The 15,239-nt window shown below is 49.9% G+C and overlaps 2 protein-coding genes across 10 annotated transcripts in view; one reads left to right on the top strand and one right to left on the bottom strand.

The window, feature by feature from the left end:
* Positions 1-15,239, top strand: part of LOC135915296 (uncharacterized) — a 186,158-nt gene that overhangs the window by 69,468 nt on the left and 101,451 nt on the right. For 3 of the 9 annotated variants that reach the window (XR_011514665.1, XR_011514669.1, XR_011514662.1), the window contains exon 2: positions 12,385-12,565. The exons of the other annotated variants lie outside the window; for them this stretch is intronic. The gene's annotated coding sequence lies outside the window, so the exon portion shown is untranslated. The remainder of the gene's footprint in view (positions 1-12,384; positions 12,566-15,239) is intronic. 9 annotated transcript variants of the gene reach the window in all.
* Positions 1-15,239, bottom strand: part of LOC135915295 (fibroblast growth factor 9-like) — a 109,990-nt gene that overhangs the window by 84,515 nt on the left and 10,236 nt on the right. The window lies entirely within an intron of this gene.

Below are 15,239 nucleotides of genomic sequence, written 5' to 3'. Positions count from 1 at the left end.
TTCAAGAGCTACGGAACATCTAAAGTCGAATTCAGGAAGCTTTTCATTTCTCTCCAGCGCTTTTGTTATATTATCGCCAACAGCTGGGAATGGCCAGCGCCCGTTCTTATTCGAACCGTGGCGTGCGGCCTTCTGAAAGCGAGTTTTGGTGTGAGGAACCGGAAACATGTGCACAGAAGACCAGCGGAATAACAAACAAGAAAAGATGCAGGCATGACTACGGAACGATGTACGGAGCTGGGTGATACAGGACGCTTTGTAGAAGTAGTGGCCGAGGCCAAAGAAGGAAAGAACGAGTGGTTGCAGAGGCTCCTTTCCTGCAGCGGAAACGGGCCCGGCTGCCAGCAACGAATGACGAGGTGATGAATAAAACACTATCACCAAACTATATAATCTAAAATCAGTGCAAATGCGGAAATAATAATTACTCATGCGAATAGCCGTGTAAAAGACGAATAGGGAAGAAAGGGGGGGGGGGGTCGTAGCCTACATACAAGCAATGAAGCGAGGAATTCTTCAGCGGACAAGCAAAGAGAAAAGGGGGCGCGCGGAAGCAGCAGCACCGCTGAATGTTGTCATTTGGCGACAGAACAACATGATAAGCTTGTTTACACCAGATTAGACAAGCGTCAGAGGGCGAGTGCGAAGCCACGTGCAGGCATACAGGTATACGAACGCCTTGCGGAGTGCTCTCGTGTTGTGCAGAGAGGCCCCTTACAGTGCAATACAGCCGGAGGGCACACTTCTCCGAAAGAAATTTAGACACAACGGCTAGATGGTGCCCCTCCACCTATAATGACACAATCTCAGTGTGTTAAATAGACCAAGAATCGGTTGGTAGTAGCTACAAACAATAAATGCAGCTATTGAGGAAACATATGGCAGGTGTAAGATATCGTAGTGTGGACGCCTAGTCAGCCTCGCAAGAGCAGGAAAAATTTAAGCCCTTAGGTTGACGTTTCTATTTCCGTTCTCTTCCCCTTCTTCCAACGTTTACGTGCAAAATGTAACAGTGAGTAGCTAAATTTCCAAGCACTGTCCGACTGTACAACCAAACGCTATGACAATCTAAAGCAGTAAACATCTGAGAAAGATTATTTTTATACGTTCGAGGAGGAAACTTAAGCATTAAAAAAGAAAGGTTATCGGTCAAAGAGCCGGCTATCTTAACATTATCAGTAATACATGCCCACTGAGAACTAAAGAAAAAGAACAGAAGTATGGAATGTAAATAAAGAAGTAAGGGTAGGCGTGGCCGTTCAAAGACAGAGAAAGAATGCTTCAGTACTGCACGGGGAAGAAGAAGAAGAAAAGAAAAGAACAGCATGCACAGTTTGAGATCTCACGTAACAGGTGGACTAGACTTAAAGGATATTTCTAATTTGGACGGAGCGAATTTGACCGGTCAATCGAAATACACACATCGCAGAACGATCATCACGGTGCAAGAGGCTAAGACTCGGTACAGTCGGTTGCGACGTGCACTAATGCAGACCGCTCGAGCACACGTTTACTTTTTCTCGGATGATCGAGTGTGCTAATGCCAGCCCGCACTCAAATGTTAAGAGTGATAAAAGCGGCGGAAGCGTGACGGGAGGACTGCGCAGTTTCATACACCCTACACCTTTACGCAAGACTTGTCAACAAATCTCACACCGTGCATAAATGCTCAAAGTAAAACGAGGCCATACAGCGAGACGACGACGACGATGAACGCGCGAGCAGTGGCACGAGCGCGTTCGCGCGGTTACGCCGAGGAACGCCGACGCTCAATTAAACCAGGAACGGGCGCCTGAGAGCTGCGCTCTAAATGTATAGGCTGGCACGTAGACCTACTGTACAGCAACTCCCTTAGAGCCGTCTATACTGAGCGCAGGACCACAGCCCTCTAGATGCGATGGCGGGTCAATTATATGCGAGAATACTTGGGAATGTCGCAAGAAGGCGTGATAAAATTGGACAACATAGTCGGCGCACACAATCCTGTCACCTGGTCAGACAACCAAACTATCTAAATACTTCAACTTGTCAAGGAGATCAAGCGATGGCGCACACTAAGCCAGGTGTTGGACCTCATCCGTGAATTGCTTATACGCTTCGAAAATTTCACGCGCATAGCCTTTGTATCGCATAAGTATTCTGCAATGCTCGAAATTCGGTGTACAGCTGCACGAAGCTGCATGAACGGCTCTTTCGCCCTGTTTTGAGAGCCTGTGCTTGTTGCGTAAGTCGTTTAGACACCGGCCTGTTGATGTTATAGTGTGAGCTCGTGTTCTCCAATCTTGTCTCGTCTTCTCGCACTGTTCCCAAGTACTCTCATCAAGTTCAGCTTACAGTCCTTCTTTGTGGTTTATACTTTGTATAGTGTGAATAAGAACGGACTTCTTTTTCGCGCATGAAAACAAGAGAAGTAACAAAAAATGGTGTGTGACAGTCTCGTGCCCTTCTCGGACGTCGTCGGACACTACAAGAGGGGCTTTCAGCAATTTCTGTTGAAAGCAGGATGTGCGCTTGTAAAAGTAGTGCCAATAATCGGATGACGTTAGACAATTGAATCACGTCGAGGTTGATCGTGATAAATACGTACCTGTAGATGAAAAATGGAGGAAATCATCGGAACGTCGTTGAATCTTAATTGTCTCGTGTAAGCATAAGCGACCGTGAGCGAAGCTTATCGCACCGCCCGCTCTTGAAAATGTAATGGCGACAGCGCGGTGCCTCGTGTGCTGAACGCACTGCTGCCTCAGCTTCAGTAACAACTCCCTCGCGAGAATGCAACAGCCATGGAACGCAATTTTCGTCGGCAAAATATCGAAAATAAAAACTAAACGTGGCCGTGCGGTACCAGCTCATCGATAATCCCCGTATCGCGCCGGAAGTGTCCAAAGCGCGTGTTTTTGGCGCGGCTAGCAAGCCTAGGCCAGTGAGCAAGTGGGCTCGCAGGGCGTTAAACCCGCATCTCATGTCTTACAAGCACGGGCGAAGCCACCGCATACATAACGCTATGTCGAAAGCACGTTTCGTCTCACAAGTGCGCGAAGACAAACATACGCGCCACACTTGAGGACAGGAACAAGCATGGGGGGGGATATAGCAAAATCTGGGCAGGGACTTGGCGCGAGTTATGGAACCGTTCCCCCACCGGATGTCGCAACAGCGTCTCTCCGATACTCCGCAGATGGGAGCCTCGCGCCTTCAAAAATACCGGTCGGCTAACACGCGGGCTCTTGACCGGGTGAACGACATCTCGATGGCCAGCCTGCGTGCGTCTTCACGGCCTCCTCGCGACGAACGGCGGAACAAGAACGGCACCGCCGACGGGGGGTTCCAGAAGAAACACAAACAGGGCCTCGCGTCTGTGCAGGTGGCAACGCTCATTTAATCGCGCGCGTATCGTTTCAGCAGCCCGCTCCTTTACAAATCGGTGCCCCCCTCTGCTCGCGGCGTTACGCATACACGCACTCGACTGGAAAGAGAAACGAACGCGGCCAGCATCGATGACGCGAAGGTCATTTTTTTTCTTCCACGCCCATGACTTATGGATTTTCCGTCGATGCGATGCTGACGACCCCCAGGTCGTTTACATCTCTGACATGCAAGCACGGTCAGCGGCTATTTTCTGACGCTTATTGTTATTCTTTTTGGTGGCCCTGGAAGGACCGGCAAGAGTGAGAAGAAAGCGCGTGTCGGCTGAAAATTGTGAATTATCGTCGGAAGTTTCTGGCTTCGGTGGCACTCGCCTCTCCTCCACCTTCGAACCTCATTTCTCTTCACTCTCTCTTCCTTTAACCGCATCACTAGAACTGCGCAGCGCTGTCCAGGCTATGAGCCATGCAGTCACCAGAGTGATGAAAGAAGGGGTGCCGAGTAACGACGATGCTTATACGTTGCACTTGTTTACGTGGGTCACCCTCTCCAGACAAATTATGTTCGTTCACTAAAGCCCGCTGATGTCACTCCGCGAAATCTGAGGCACATTCCGTCAGCTATTTTCATCACCGCAGTGCGTTCCGCCGGACTTCATACTTATCCTTCTGCCACGCAGATTGGTCAGTCTTGCTCGAGAATGTGTGCAGGTACGTTTCTCGAGAAACTTACAAAAAAACGAAAATAATGGGGCTGCACTTGAACTCAAACAGAACCGCCACGACTATGATGCAATTTTCAATTATATTCCTATTCTGCTTCAAATCTTTATCAGTAATTGACGCAAAGGCCACCACGTTACCAAGAGGACTGGCGAGTAGGTAGAGCAAGTAAGGGCCTAATTAGCGTAATAGAACGTAACGTGTGTCAATAATGGGATAACGTGAATTTATTATCGTTAAACAAGCTTAAGCAAGGTGATCGCGGAAGCGGAGGCGCTTCCCCGGCGTGCACTCGCCTAACTGGCTTCAATCTGAAGCTCCGCGATGCTGCATGGTTCTCGGAGGTTAGCGCGCATGCAGGGCTTGGCGAAGCAGGACGGCTTCGCAACGTGGCCGGCGTAGCGCGCGTATTCTCCGCGTTCATCAGCGCAGGGCGCCGCAGTTTATTGCTTTTTTGGAACAATCTGACAGCGCGCCGTCGGCGGGCATGTTTTTGGCGGGCGCGCGGAGAAGCTCGGCAGCTCGCTCACTTTTCATCGCGCTTTTCGAGCCGGCCGCGACCGGGAGCGTTTTCACGGTCTGCGTCGCGAGGCCCCCTTCTTCTGCGCTCTTTTCTTTTTCCTATACACACACTCTCTCGTTCGCGTACTTTTCTTTGCTCGCGTTCGCCGCGAAGGCTGGGTTGGCCCCTTCCTGCATGTGTTTCTATTTGGAGCCTCCTGATTCAACGTGCGCGCATTTGTTTCGGCGGCCTTGACGTGTTTACAAATTTTAATCGGTGGCCATAAGAATGTGAAACATGTTTCACAGTGTTCCAGCCGCTGCCAATTAGAGCCTCGTTCTCGGAATGAGACGGGAAATACGCGTGCCGTTATAGATATGGCCAAGGAACGCTTGTCATGTTAATGTAAACACGGCGATTACGACGGCGTGTTGGCTTAAACAAGACGGAACAGCCTCGCCTCTATTCATTCCTGAACGTAAGTTCGGCTACGGCGGCATAATATAGTAGTTGCGCAACAAGCCGCTCAGCTTTCCAAAGCGTAATGATGATAATTGCGTCTTTCTTTCCTTACCCCATCATAGTATATTTATGGGTGAGACCATTTTGCGGTATCAGTTTGCCTCTTTCATCTGTGCAGTGGTTGAAAAAAGTAGCGATATTTTGTTTTTGACAGTTGACTAGCCATCCCGCCCTTCTTTTTACCAAAGTGCTGCCGCCAGATCATCAAACTCGGCGCGCATGCGACAGTGTGGGTGTTTTTGATTGCTACCTAAATGCCTCGTACAGTCAAGCGACATGTGATGATAAGACATCACAAATGACATGCATGGGGGAGAAACGACCTACATCCATTATCCAACTCAAAATAAGGCATTGCGTGACAAGTGTATAGAGCGGTTTACTAATGTCACGTTATTGCGTTGTAAAATGCATGCATTAAAGCTTCAACGACGTTACTTTGCGGCCTGCAATTCATGCGGCGCTGCATAATTAACCCAACTAAGCAAACGAAATCAACGAGAGCTGCGTTCTTGTTGTAAAATGTATAGCTTATTGAAAGGACTAGGACAAATAAGCACAGTGACGTCAGTTATTTTATCTGTCGAGCCCATAAGACTAAAACCTCAGAATCACTTTCCTGTGTGCGCAAAGCAGACCAAGTAGTTCTCGTGGCCTGAGTTCGATCAACTTGATCGTTAGGGCTACACGCGAAGCTTTTCCCCCTTCCTTTTTCAGAAAGCTCTCTACATAAATATTCCACGCGGGTAATACAAATTTCACAAATACAGGGATAAAGGACACATCTCAAAAATTATTCGTAGTTTCAGTCAGTATCGGCTATATATTCTTCAGGAGCCATCCAAACTTTCCTTTTTCGGCCTATCTACGCGAAATGAACATTTCCTTTTTTTTTTATCGCGCTGCGTCAGTACAGATGCACTCGGGAGTCATAGAGAACGGACCATTAGCGCGCCATTTATCAAAGCACCACCGCACGAATCGCCAGCAAAAACGCATCGAGTTTCGTGTACCTATAACGCCGGCCCCGAGAAAGTAACATTGACGCGTGCGCCCCTTATTTGCAAGAAAATAAAGCAACCCTCCGCGCGCCGCCCAGTTGAGATGCCGGCGATAGCGGATATTCGGCTGGCCTTCCCAATGCCGGCATAGCGTGCAGCTACTTTTTTTATTTTTTTCGAGATGGTCACTTGCTACACCGTACCCACGGCGGCGCCGATAAGCGTCGGAAAATATGTTCTCAAAGGCGCGCGATGTCGGCTTCGTCTCCGGTCGCCAAGTAGGAACTACGCGTATAAGCCTTTTCCTTGCCTCTCGAAAGGCGAGAGAATGGCACTTTGATGGCGGCGAGAAAGAGGGAAATAAAAGAACAAAACGGAGTATGACCGGCAGATCACCGCGCGCTGTGGAATCTTTGAGCCCGACCTGGGTCCTTCGCCCGTCTTTTTTGCTCTGGAAATCAAATCCAGCTGCCACGGTGTCTCGCTGTCTCGCAACAGTGCCGGGTACTGAACTGGTTTCTCCCGGGGGACCACGCGTGTGTAGAGCTTTTATGGGGAACGCGCGGCGTCTTCTTTTAATGCAGCCCCCTTTCTTTTAGCTTCAGCCGAGAACGTCACGCCGCAGGCACAGGGCCACGCCGGTGGTGAGAACGGAAAGGGTTAACGACCCACCCGGCAGGCCGAGTAGTGCGCGCGGTTCGCCTCGCGGAGAACTGTGCGGCACAACGCGTGAGCTAAATCATTGGCTCGAGCTCATCTGTATACAAGCGAAAACGGCGTGGGATTGGGGGATCGGTGTCTCCGCTTATAACAACAGGACTACGCGCATTGACTGCCTTGCCTCGCTGTAGATGAGGAGGCTGTGAAATGTTCCGGGCAGGGAGAACCGGTGGTCCATCGGCGTGACAGAATGGATGCGAAGTGGTTTGAAACGCGCAGTCGACGGCGGCAGCAAATCAACGGAGTCACTCGACTTAGCCCATAGACGATGTGCAGACGATTTGTAGACAACAATAGACCCCCCCCCCCCTCACACACACACACTTTTTTTTAAAAGGTTGACTTTCGTGTTGCTCGACTACCGACTGGCCAGCGCGCTCGCGCCAATTCATCCACGTAAACGCACACACTACTTCCTTCAAACGCCGACAGCTTTTGTGAATTTGGCCTCGTATAAATCGATGTGTGGTCAACTAATTCGCGGTTAGAACAAATCTCCTGATGACACTTTACGTAATGAGAATAGGCACCAAACGCCCAGGAGGTATTACAATGATGCCGTGCACGATATTCCTTTCAAGTCAATTATTTTGAAGCATTGGCAAACGCGGAAGTGCAAAACACCAATGGCTGTCGTTGTACTTCCTTATGAAAGACCGTGGGCGGCGTCATTTCAAAGTGCGTGGTTGGTTTTGTATAGCTATTTTATGTTATAGTGATACATTGAATGGCTATTACTCTCACTCTCTCTACATCTTAACTGCATGTCTCAGGAGAATGTAAGCGGATCGCCTTCAATTTCACCACTCGTGCTTGTCTAATTTCAGTCCGTCGTCTATACGTTTTTTGTGTGGCTCCAGTTCTTCCCCGCGGCTTGAAACATTATACTCAGCTTCTTTCTCCCCCAGATCGAAATACTATCACCTGATCGTTCCCTAGGCTAGACCTATTACCGATTCGCCGTGCTTCGTACTCTTGCGAGATTTATGTGTGGGCGTCGCGGATCTTTGCAGGTTCCAATTACATTCCCCCGTAATTACCGTCCTATGGTTCCCTCTGTGATCATTATCGTCAGTGTGTCACGTCCGCTCGTTACTGAAGATTTCATGTCCAACGAAACACTCAAGCGCAAAGCGGCTGTGAAAATATTTAGCAGTGAGCTAGGCGACCTGAGAGAAGTTCAAATAACTGAACCCTTTTACGGCCGACTTGCCAATATCGCATGTAATAGTAACAAGGACAGACGTAACGTAATGGAACCGATTCGCGGCAAATCTACCTATATCTCGCCGTGCGATCTGATATATGCGCGGATTTGGGAGGACGAAAACAAGTTGTCGCTCACGCGTTTTGCGCCAGAAAGCGTCGAATCGACGGAAGCCGCTGCACCTTCCCACCTCGCGGCACGCGAATCAGAGTTGCGTGCGTGTAAGGCGGTGAGATTATAAAGTCAAATGACGGATAAGGAGCGGAGTGGCAGCGGCGCGCTGTAAGTGGCCATTTCTCGGCGCGTTCATACAAGTGGGGCTCTCCGTCGCATAATCCTTTTCTTTTTTTCCTTCGCGCCGCCCGGTGGCCGGTCTTCGCTCTGCGTCGGCGGCGCCTCTGACTTCCATTCAAGCAGCGCATGTATGCACGCCTTTTCTGGTGAGAGGCAGGCGAGCAAGAGGGAAAGAGAACACGGGTCTCTCACTAAAAGTGTGCATGGCCACGGTTGCAGCGAGTGCATGCAGACGCTGTTAATTCCACGTGTGCACCAGTAAATACGTGTACAGTAGCGCGTCTCCATTGTGTACGAATTGAACCCGCCGCAGCGGTTCAGTGACTACGGCGTTCTGTTGCTTAGGCTGCGAGTTCGACTCTCGGCACTGGTGGCACGGTAATGAGCTTGTTGTGGTAAAAGTTAATCTGGAGCCGTGAGCTACGACTATCCGTCTCTCAATACGTATCTCATAGCCTTCGTGTTTCCCTGGTGCTTTAAAATCAATCAATCAAGCAATCAATCAATCGAGTACGCTTGAATTGACATCCAGTTGAAGGAGGAATAGGCGGATAGACACGTGACCAACCACCGCTTATTATCAGGCGGGAGTTCGAGCATTATGCATAAATACGCACTACCAAGCAGTTTTGGTTTCACTGTCAGCTGCGCAAAACACCTCGGCGTTCAGCAGGATGACGTAATGTTACTTCAGGACCTCAGAAGCAACCGTGTTTCTTCGCACATTGTACAGATATGTGCAGCCCAGTCTGATGCGGTGGTTATGAACTCATGAACCAATATTTTCCTCGCATCTCGATATAATTTAACAAAGCAGTGCTCATGTTGTTTTGTGACAGGTGGGTAACCTACTGAGTAGATATCGATGAACTGGATTTCCTCTGCATCATCGTGCGCCATGCTGTATACCCAAAGCGAATCAAGCCGTTTGCATTAGATGTTGTTATACGCACGAGCTTACTTTATCGTTTTTTTTTAACGTGGCAATTCACCTTGACGTCACCTAATATCATACCCCTGAGGGACAAAATTAATCTTTTCGGAACGTTGGCTCCAGAGACACCTATCCTTCGAACAGTATACATCATTTGTCATTTCATGCCGTTTTTTTCCTGGCATAAGTCATGGTCTCAAACGAAATATTTCAGTTATCAGTTCCAGCTCTATGTGTTCTTTGTGTGTTCTGTTCACCACCTAATTTCTCTCCGTGTAATCGTCCGCTAGACGTTATCGAATGCCGACGGCACTGGCGTGGATGCCGACACCGAGGAGCTGCGATGTGCGTCGGCTCGCTCCGCCCTGTTGATTGGCTGCGCACGGCAGCCGCGTAAGCTCCACGGCACTGCACGCTTTTAGCAGGAAAGCGTATAGGAGACGCGTTCGAGACCTTGCGGCGCCCCGCCGCCAAAGCCGACATTAATAAGGAGCGTGATCAATCGTAACGCCGATTGGCCCGGCCTTTGACCGTCTGTTCGGGAGCAGCTTCAAGCAGACGGCTATCTGAAGGCCTTTCTCCCTTCTTTTGGCAGCGTACAGGCATGAATGCACAACGGAGGCACGAATCCTGGAGAGGAGAATGACGCACGATAAAGAAGCAGCGGGAAGCCAGAATGATTGCTAATGAGTGGCCACACCGAACATAATCGACAGTTCGCTGTGCACGTAACAGCGCACGCTTGCGCATCGTGAGTTGGCGGCGCGAGCAGAAGAGAAAAAATTGCTCGCTATTGAACACGGGCGTGCGCCGAAACAAAATTCATCAGACGGAGAAATATGTTTGTATTCTCGTGGCATGGGGGGAGGGGGAAGGGGGGGAGGGGGGGCTCGTTTACATTGGGTTAAGTTTTAACGTGGTGGTGACGGAGTGAGTAACGCGACTTTGCCAGTGCCATCAAGATCTATTAGCTCAGGTAGCCAACGATGTGGGCGAGTGCGTAATTTATCTTACAGGGAGCCGAAATCTAGAGCAGATACCGAGATCGTGGGGGGGGGGGGGGGGGGTCGTCCTAACACAAGTACGAAATGCAAGGACATATACAGGAGTCCTAGCTGTTACACTTGATAGTTGCTTAATATGCGAAAAGGCAAAGCGCGCCGCTATAGTTTTCGGATGCGGGATTTTAAGTCGGATAGGCTTTGTGTGATGAGAACATTACAGAGCGACATTACTAATTTAACTGCTGTCTATCTAGTCCATGTTGCTCTGGAGTACAGGGGAAAATTGCTCGTGCTTGAAGGTGCGTGAGCAAGAAATTGTTGATAGACTTGGCTAAGTTGTTTGCAGGTTTTGCGAGGTTATGCTAGGTTTATCTAAGTTGTTGTCTCGGCGGACTTAACGCTGGAAGTTTTCGAGCAGTCGCAAGCCGGGATCACTTTCTTGGCGACGTTAAGCGTTCAGGCGCCGACTCTCGCGTTTATCCCGACTCGGCGTTGCCTCTTCTCAGCCGCAGATTCGGCGTGGCGTTCCGGATCAGCTCGGCGGCGACGCATTGCTTCTCGCTTGGAAGTGCGGCGCTCTTCCAGGTAAACCGCTTCTTCGTCAGCTGTCCGGAATTTCTTCGGTCTTCCCATGGCAGCAGCACGTACGCACAGAGAAAAGGAGGCGAGAGGCGTCTATATAGGTGTTCTGTGCGAGAGATGTGTCGCCGCACCGACTGTCCCGAGCTTTCACTCGCCTGTGACGTCCCGACTCCGCCTTACGCGCGTGGGGTGCGAGAAGGTTACGTGGCTCGGTGCTCTCGAACGTGGTTGCTAGGCAACGCGAGGCGACGCACAGCTGGGCTGAGTTTTCTGGTAACGCTCCACGGCAGAACTAAAAGCTTAAACAGCTCCGCTGTTAAAAAGATTGCTACGTCATGCTTTTAAACCTGCTTCATATTCTACAGAAAGGATGGTTCAGGCTACGTTATATTTGAATGGGATGGTGAAGAAGCAAACGAATCAATCTGTCGAATGATTTCAATGTAGGCGCAGCTCCGGTACAGCTATTTCTGTCGCGTTAATTTGTACACAAACGTGTCTTACAAGACAAGCTCGTGGTTATGAAAACGCTCCTGGCAAGATCAACAAGTCAGTGCAAGCAATTTACTCGTCATTCTACGCAAGTGGGACACTTCCATTTTTGTATCGCCTGTTTAATTTCGATGGCTTGTTGATCTTGCCAGCAGTTATATTTGCTCCCTCGCGTAATGAGAACATTCACCGCGAGAGAGCAAATATAACCGGTTGTCCTCTGTGCCATGATTAAACACGGTTATGCCAGCAAAGTAACAGAAAGCAAGCAGAAGAAACGTGCGAGTTTCGTTACGCCCGTTTCATCGTCTTGCGGCAAGGCCAAAACAGAGCGCGGCCTTCCACAGCGGAATTTTTACTCCACGCGTTCGCCACAGCGGGACGAGAACGTCGCCCTTCTCTGGCGCGCAACATTTTCGCACCGCTGACACCCTGAGCAGGCGGATCTGACGCTGCTAGCTCTCTCCTGCTCCTGACACCTCCAAGTTAGCGACAGAGAGAACGAGAGAGAGTGAAGAGAAAGGGATACCATGAGAGGAGTAGGAGGAGGAGGGTTTACGGCAATGACGGGGAGTATAGGACGCCTTAGCGTGCTCAGCGCCGGTGAGGTGAAATGAGGGAGAGAGACAGAGAGAGAAAGCGCAGGCATCCAAGACGTAAACAAAGCCAAAGATGCCACTGGCTTCCCTCGCGCCCTGAGCTTGACATTGGCAACAGCTCTAAATCTGTACTGATGACGGTCGGGAGAAGCTCACCGACGAGTGAGGAGGAATAGCTGGTGGGGCAGACCAGACACGCGAGAGAAGGCAGATGGGAAAGAACAAGCGAGTAGTTCTAGAGGAATACGGTGACATCTTTTATAATAATGTATGGATTACGCAAAATGACACGAAGGGAAAGAATTGGAAGGGGACGAAGATAATATATATATAAATACATATATATTGTTGTACATTGTTGAAGGAAGCTAAAAAAACAATGAAAAAGAATAAAAAGGTGCTTGTTATGAAAGAGGGCGAGTGACATCTCCAACTGCAGACACCATGACGTGACGAGAGCCGGCGTACGCGGCATGACGTGGCAGATGGCCAGAAGGAGAACGAGCACAGAAGCGAACTGAGGAGAGCAGCCGGCTGAAGAAAGTGCGAGAGAGAAGGAGGAGGAGAGTGCGCGGACGTCGAGAAAAGCGCACAGCGAAGAAATGCAAAAGCAGGAAAAGGTGAGCGTGTCCCTGGCGAGGTCTGCCCGATGAGGCATGGATAATTTCCGAAAGGAAGGTAGGAGTTGATTTATAGCGGCCGCGCAGGTTGATCGCCGCGATGAGGACGCAGGGGCGAGGGGGCGGAGAGGGCAGTGACGCGCATTGGCCTGGAAGCGAGAGAGTGTTTGCGCGCGAGTGATTTAGGAGAACAGTGAGACGGGAGTGTACACGTAAAATGTCGACCGAATCGCGGGTTCTCATTCAGAGGCGCGTTCTGTTTATCTGGCGAGTTCGCTAGTAACTGCCAGCCATGTTGATTAAAACGTTCAGCCCCGCTTAATTTCAAGAGAATGCGGCGACTTGATCAAGGAAGGCAGAGGGACAGCCTCGAGCGGGAAAGAAAGTTGATATCTCTGTTTTCTCCCTCTAAGAAAAAAATAAAACAATGTGAACTGGACCATGGCTTCGAGTGACAGGAAAGCTTGCGTCCATTTTCGTGGAGATAGCGCTCAAATCTTTCTTCCGAAAAGCGCCGAAAAAGTAGAACCGAAAGAAAGCTTTATGGAGGCCAAACATTTCATGCCTTCTTATTTTTACTATTCGACCAAAAGTCTTGCATTTTTCGCTTCCTCACTTCCTCCACTCAACTCGCGCTGAGGAGCTCCCGGCTGCTGTCTTCTAAATCAGTTAGCTTACGCATGCTGCAAGCGCTCCTTGAATAATGCGAAAGATCAATTGGTTCTGTCAGTCGTACCCACAAAACTGATTGCAATGTGGGCATTTGATGTACGCAAGAAATATCAAGTGACGGCCCGTTCTGGCATCCTTTCTACTGTTTTCTATGGTATTATTTAACATGTATAAGCAGAAAAATTATTCTCGTGCGCATTGAAACGTTATTCCATTTAGCAAACGTTAGCAATCCCGCAGGCAAATCAGTTTAATTTTAACATTTCGCACAAGTCCCTCGTGGCAGTCCTGACACGGCGTGACAAAGAATTTACACAATAGAAACAGCGCTTACTATTTCCTCGTGATGATTAACATTAACGCGAGCTGTCACGCTGCATACTAAAATAAAATACAGCGGTGAAGCGGGGATTTGTAGAAGATATCGTCGTGAACAGGACGTTCATAGATGCCTGCTTGACTGGGCAAACATAATCTTGTGGTCCCGTGGATAGTATTCTTTCCCGTGGATAGTATTTGTTTCAAGACGTAACAAACGCAATCGTCGAGTATCGGCTACTGAAGAAAGACAGATCTCAGTGCGCTGATATGCCGGAGGAACCCTATAATCGATATATCTAAACGATGTGGGGAAAATAAAAACATAATCATAAAAAGCAACCGTCGGAGAGGGAGGAGAAGAAAAGAAAATGCTAATGTATTACTGTTTTGCCCGCGGCTGTTCGTCGAAAGTGTTTTTTTCGTTTATTTCCCGCTCCAACACATTCGTTCTCGCCGCTGCCACCACGTCTCGGTATAGGCGGCAGAAAGCGGTCGACCCACTCCGTCAGTATACATATACATACACACACATTCTCGTTACAGCTACGGACCGAGGGACACATTCCCTGTCAGTGCATGGTGGGCCACGTCAGTTTTATTGCGGGCACACTCAACAGCAGCCAGTACGGCCTTGTGCACACACACGTGCGCGCGCATGCGCATTCCCGGAATTTACCGCCGTCACCGCGCCGTCCCTCTGCACAGTCGCTTCTCCCCGCAGCGCACGCGGTTTCGCGCGGCCGCGCGCGAGCGCGTGTGTGCGGGTACGGCGGGAATACAAAGTAGCCCGCAGGCGTCCAATGGCATCATTTTTCTTTCGCCGTCCTCCGCGTGGTCCGTGCACTGACCAGCTCTGTGCACCGCACTGCCTCGTCGGGCTTCGCCGCACGGCTGGTGCCTTATCGATGGCGACCGCCCCGGTGTGGTACAGCCCTTCACCGGACGTTACGGAATCTTGATTGATCCGCCGATCACAGAGTGCCAAAAAAAAAGAGAAAAAAGAAGAGAAACCGATACGGGGAGGGCAGCGAGGAGCGCCTGCGCGGCTTCCTTTGCGTCGCTCTGCGCTGCGCACCTTTCGGACAGCACATGACGCTTAGGAGTGCTAATGGATGGGGCTTTCGACTTCTGCCTTCGGACTACCGCTGACGCCTGCTCACACAGTATCCCGCACGTTCAAAGTCAAGATGCCAGAATGTGGAGCCTGGGGGCAACGCGCTTGCTTTCCGACAGCGAGAGCCGGTGAAAGCGCGGTGTCGATATGGAAAAACAAAACAGCGAGCGAACCAACTAACATATTGACTTAGAAATTCAGTTTGTAAACGTCGAAACTCACCTTACTTCAGTTGCTCGCTTGCGGTCGTGATGTATAATCAGAAGCATGGAAAGCTGGTTTTCCTGCTCTTGCTAATGCTTGCCCTTGACGGTCCCTGTCCAACGAAATTACACCTATGTGCAAGCCGAATTTGGAAACCGTGAGAGGCCATATAGTATAAAACTGTATTAGTTACAACTGACTGCCTTGACCAAACGTTCTTACTGCGGTCTTTGCCCGGCTGCGAGAAAATACGCAAATGCCTGAGCCGAGCGTTCGGGCATGATCGGGTCACCTATAGATGAAACATCCGTAGCACTCAGCCGAGCTGCCTCTGAGTAACGCAGACAATATAGAGAGTGCAGT

Source organism: Dermacentor albipictus, chromosome 5 (assembly GCF_038994185.2).
Source record: "Dermacentor albipictus isolate Rhodes 1998 colony chromosome 5, USDA_Dalb.pri_finalv2, whole genome shotgun sequence".
NCBI lineage: Eukaryota > Metazoa > Arthropoda > Arachnida > Ixodida > Ixodidae > Dermacentor > Dermacentor albipictus.
The sequence above is the reverse complement of the archived record's forward strand: the minus strand, read 5'-3'. Positions and strand labels throughout refer to the sequence as shown.